The following is a 5,972-nucleotide window of genomic DNA, read 5'->3' as shown; positions in this document are numbered from 1 at the left end:
ATGCCACTCACCAAAGTAGGATGCAGAACATTTTCTTAATAAACTTTGTTATGCCAATTGACCTAGATGTCCCCTGAAAGCATGGTCCCCAGACCTCTACCCCTGCTACTCTGTCCCTTGAAGTGTTTGGTTGTATTCAGGAAACTTCTTAGCTTTTGCTTAGTCCAGTTGTGCTGACTTCCCGGGTAGTGTGTGCTGTCCTTCCCTTCACCTAAGATAATTCTTGTCTACTATCTACTTAGTGAATAATACTCTTCCTCCCTCCCCACCCTCGTAACCATCAAAGATGTTTTCTTCTGTTTAAACCTTTTCTTGAGTTCTTATAATAGTGTCTACCTTTTCTTTTGTTGCCTTTGCTTTTTGTGTCATTTCTAAGAATCTTTTGTAAAGAGCAAGGCCTTGAAGTTTACCCTTATGTTTTCTTCTGACAGTTTTATGGTTTTAGTTCTTACATTGAGTCCACTCATCCATTCTGAGTTAATTTTCATATATGGTGTGAGGTATGGGCCCAGCATTATTTTTTTGTATGTGAGATCCAGTTGTCCCAGCACAATTTGTTTAAGAGACTATTCTTTCCTCATTTGATACACTTGGCACCTTTGTCAAAAATCAGTTGGCCATAGATGTATGCGTTTATTTCTGGATTCTCAATTCTATTCTATGTCTTTTCTGATACCAGTACCAGACTTTTGATTAACTGTAGCTTTGTAGTATGTTTTGAAATTGAGAAGTGTGAGTCCTCCTACTTTGTTATTTTTTTTTTCAAAGTTATTTTCGCTATTTAGGGCCCCTGGCAATTCCACATGAATTTTATAATCAGCTTTTCCATTTCTGAAAAGAACGCTGTTGAAATTTTGATGGGTATTGCATTGAATCTGTAGATTGTTTTAGGTAGTATGGACATCTTAACAATATTAAGTCTTCTGATACATGAACACAGGATGTCCTTCCATTTATTTACATCATCTTTGATGTCTTTCAGGAATGTGTGATACTTTTCAGTGTACAAGTCTTTTACCTTTCTGGATAAATCAATTCCTAGGTACTTTATTCTTTCAGATGTTATTGTAAGTGATATTATTTCCTTAATTTCCTTTTCAGATTGTTCATTGCTGAACATATAAGATATAAGAACTCTATTGATTTTTGTGTGTTGACCTTGTATCCTGCCACTTTGCTGAATTCAGTCATTAGCTCTAATAGCTTTCTTGTGGATTCTTTGGGGTCTTCTATACATACGATCATGTCATCTCCAAAAAGGGGTAGTTTTACTTCTTCCTTCCTGATTTGGATACCTTTATTTCTTTTTCTTGCCTAATTGCTCTAGCTAGACTTCCAATACAGTATTGAATACCAGTGGTGAGAGCCACATCCTTGTCTTGTTCCTGACCTTAAGGGGAAAGGTTTCAGTCTTTTTCCATTGAGTATCATCTTAGCTATGTTTTTTTTCTTTTAAATAAATGCCCTTTATCCAATTGAGAAACCTCTCTTCTATTTCTAGCTTGTTGAGTGTTTTTATAATGAAAGGGTGTTGAATTTTGTGAAAAGCCTTCTCTGCATCCATTGAGATGATCATGTGGGTCTTCTCCTTTGTTCAACTGATGTGGTGAATTGCACTGATTTTCTAATGTTGAACCACCCTTGCCTTCCTGGATAAATCCTGCTTACTCATGGTGTATGTTCCTTTTAATATGTATTTGGATTCAGTTTGCTAGCGTTTTTTTCATGATTTTTGCATCTATATTAATAAAGGATATTGGTCTGTATTTTTCTTGTAGTGTCTTTATCTGGCTTTGGTATCAGGTTATTGCTGGCTTTATAGAATGAGTTAGGAAGTGTTCCCTCCTTTCCTATGTTTTGGAAGAATTTGAGAAGAATTGGTGCTACATTTTCTTGAAATGTTTGGTAGAATTTACCAGTGAAACCATCTGTTTCTGGACTTTACTTTTTTGGGAGATTTTTTATTACTGTTTCAGTCTCTTCCCTTGTCATAGGTCAACTGGGAGTTTCAATGTCTTCTGGACTCAATTTAGGTAGTTTTTATTTTTCTAGGAATTTATCTTCATTTAGGTTATCTAATTTTTGGCGTACAATTGTTCATAGTATTCTCCTATAATCCTGTTTATTTATGTAAGGTTGGTAATAATGCTGCCATGTTCATTTCTGATTTTAGTTACTAGTATCTTTCTCTTTCTTTTCTTTGTCAGTCTAGCTAGCAGTTTGTCAATTCTGTTGATCTTTTCTAATAATTATGTTTTGGTTTCATTGATTCTGTCTATTGTTCTTCTATTCTCTATTTCATTTATCTCTGCTTTAATCTTTATTATTTTCTTCTTTCTAGTTGCTTTTTGCTTAGTTTGCTCTTCCTTTTCTAGTTTATCAAGGTGTAAAATAAGGTTATTAATTTGGCCTCTTTCTTCTTTTATAATGCAGGTATTTACAGCTATAAATTTCCCTCTGAGTACTGCCTTTGTTGCATCTCATAAGTTTTGTCATGTGCTTTCATTTTCATATGTCTCTAAATATTTTCTTAATGCCATTATGATTCTTCTTTGAACCGTTGTTTAATTACCAAGGTTTTTCTAAAATTTCCAGTTTTCCTTCTGTTATTTATTTCTAGTTTTATTCTATTATAGTCAGAGAAGATACTTTGTATGATTTAAATTTTTTTTTAATTTTTGAGGCCTGTTTTGCTATTTAATATAGGGTCTATCCTGGAGCATGATCTATGTGCAATGTAGAAGAATGTGTATCCTGCTGTTGTTGGGCGAATGGTTCTATATATCTCTGATAGGTCTAGTTGGCTTATTGTGTCATCTAGGTCCACTATTTCCTTGTTGACCTTCTGTCTGGATGTTCTGTCCACATTGAAAGTGGTTTGTTGAACTCTTCACCTATGATTGATGAATGGTGTATTTCTCCCTTCAGTTCTGTCAGTGTTTGCTTCATATATTTTGGGGCTCTGCTGTCAGTTGCATTTATAATTGTTATCTTTTCTTGAGTAATTGATACTTTTATCATTTTATAATGTCCTTCTTTTTCTTTTATAACTGTTTTTGACTTAAAGTCTCTATTGACTGATATTAATATAGTCACCCCAGCTCTCTTTTGGTTTCTATTTCTGTGGACAATTTTTTTCTAACTTTTCACTTTCAACCTATTTATGTCTTTTGATTTAAAATTAATCTCTTGTAGACAACATATAGTTGGGTCATATTTTCTTATCCATTCTGGCAATCTCTGTCTTTTGATTGGAGAGTTTAATCCATTTATTCTTAAAGGAATTAGCGATAATGAAGGACTTACTTCTGACATTTTGCTATTTGTTTTCTGTGTGTCATATACCATTTTTGTCCCTTATTTTCTCCAATACTGCCTACTTTTGTATTTGGTTGATTTTTTTGTGGTGAACCATTTTGATTCCCGTCTTGTTTCCTTTTGTGTATTTTCAAGAAATGTTCTTTGTGGTTACCATGGGGATTACTTTTACCATTTTAAGTATATAACAACCTTGTTTAGCTTCAATAACATACAAAATCTGTTCCTATACTGCTCCTTTTCCCCTTTATGTTGTTGATGTCACACATTGTATCTTTATACATTATGTACCCAATATTATATATTTATCATTATTATTTATGCTTCTCTTTTATATCATACAAAACCAAAAACCTGTTGCTGTCAAGTCGATTCTGGCACATAGCAAGCTTACAGGACAGAGTAAAACTGCCCCATAGGGTTTCCAATGAGTGGCTGGTGGATTCGAACTGCCTATCTTTTGGTTAGCAGCCGAGCTCTTAACCACTGTGCCACCATGACTCTTTATATTATATAAACCAAAAAACAAACAAAACAAAAAAACAAAAACCCAAACCCATTGCTGTCGAGTCAATTTTGACTCATAGTGACCCTACAGGACAGAGTAGAACAGCCCCATCAGGCTTCCAAGGAGCTCCTGGTGGATTCGAACTGCACTTAACCACTACGTCACCAGGTTTTCCTTATATTATATATAACAAATATACAGTAAATTCGGTGAAAGCTGGAATCCATGTCAGGGTGTAATCCTGTCAGAGAAGGAAAACTCAACTATTTTCCACTAATAGACAGCAATAGAGAAGTGGTAAGACTGCACCCTGTTAAAGGCAGAAAACTTGCAAGACCCAGAAAAACAAGGCAGTCCTGCCGAGTTCTGGCACTCACAGGTTTCACTGTAGTTATAAACCAAAAATACACTGAAACTGGCCTTTATATTTGGCCTTGAAATTACTTCACAGAAGATCTTTATTTCTTCATACAGTTTTGAGTTACAATCTAGTGTCCTTACCTACCAATCTCTACCCTGTTGTTGTCAGGTCAATTCCGACTCATGACAACCTCATGTGTGTCCAAACATAACTGTGCTCCATAGGGTTTTTTAATGGCTGACTTTTCAGAAGTAGATTGCCAGGCCTTTCTTCTGAGGTGCCTCTGGGTGGACTTGAACCTCCAACCTTTCAATTACCAGTCCAGTGTATTATCCATTTGCAACACCCAGGGACTCCACAAATCTCCAGGACTCCCTTTACCATTTATTTTAGGGCAGATCTGGTTGTAGCAAACTCTCTCAGCTTTTATTTACATTGGATGTCTTAATTTCATTCTTCTTTTTGAAATACAGTTTTGCTGGACATAGGACTCCTGGATGATAGTTTTTGCTTTCAACACTTTGAATATATCATCCCATTGCCTTCTGGCCTCCATGGCTTCTGAGATGAAATCAACATTCAGTCTTATTGGGGCTCCCTTGTGCGTGATGGTTTGCTTTTCTCTTGCTTATTTCAAAATTCTCTTTTTATCTTTGGTTTTTCATAGTTGATTATAATTTGTCTCAGCACAAATCTTCTTGGGTTTATCCTACTTGAAGTTTGTTAAGCTTCATGTACGTGCAAACCATATTTTTTGTCAGATTGGAAGGGTTCCAATCATTATGTCTTCAAATATTCTTCATGCTCCTTTATCTTTCTCCTCTCCTTATGGGACTCCCATAATGCATATATTGATCTGTTTAATGGTGTCCCAAGTTCTCTTATGCTCTGTTCATTTTTCTTTAATCTTTTTTTTTCTGTTCCTTACACTGGATCATTTCATTTGTCCTATCTTCAAGATTTTAATAATTGGAATGTGGAATGTATGATGTATGAATCTAGGAAAATCGGAATTCAACAAAAATGAAATGGAATGCATATAGATTGATATCCTAGGCATTAGTGGACTGAAATGGACTGGTATTGGCCATTTTGAATTGGACAATCATATGGTCTACTATGCTGGGAATGATAAATTGAATAGGAATGGTGTTGCATTTAACATCAAAAAGGACATTTCAAGATCTATCCTTGAAGTACAACACTGTCAGTGATAATATCTACATGCCTACAAGAAAGACCAGTTAATATGACTATTATTCAAATTTATGCACCAACCACTAAGGCCAAAGATGAAGAAATTGAAGATTTCTGACAAATTCTGCAGTCTGAAATTGATCTAACATGCAATCAAGATGCATTGATAATTACTGGTGATTGGAATGCAAATATTGGAAATGAAGGATTGGTAGTTGGAAAATACGGTCTTGGTGACAGAAATGATGCTGGAGATCACGATAGAATTTTGCTATACCAACGATTTCTTCATTGCAAATACTTTTTTTCACCAACATAAATGGTGACTATACACAGGGACCTCACTGGATGGAATACACATGAATCAAATTGACTACATCTGTGGAAAGAGACGATGGAGAAGTTCAATATAATCAGTGAGAACAAGGCCAGGGGCCAACTGTGGAACACAACATCAATTGCTCATATGCAAGTTCAAGTTGGAGCTAAAGAAAATTAGAGCAAATCCGCGAAAGCCAAAATACGACCTTGAATATATGCCACCTGAATTTAGAGACCATCTCAGGAATAGATTTGACACATTAAACA

The 5,972-nt window shown here is 35.3% G+C and overlaps 1 pseudogene; it reads right to left on the bottom strand.

The window, feature by feature from the left end:
* Positions 1-471, bottom strand: part of LOC101354517 (regulating synaptic membrane exocytosis protein 2-like) — a 12,687-nt pseudogene extending 12,216 nt beyond the window's left edge.
* Positions 472-5,972: the final 5,501 nt, after the last annotated feature.

The sequence above is a fragment of the Trichechus manatus genome, unplaced genomic scaffold (genome assembly GCF_000243295.1).
Source record: "Trichechus manatus latirostris isolate Lorelei unplaced genomic scaffold, TriManLat1.0 scaffold00060, whole genome shotgun sequence".
Taxonomy (NCBI): Eukaryota; Metazoa; Chordata; class Mammalia; order Sirenia; family Trichechidae; genus Trichechus; species Trichechus manatus.
This window is presented reverse-complemented; position numbering and strand designations above follow the sequence as displayed.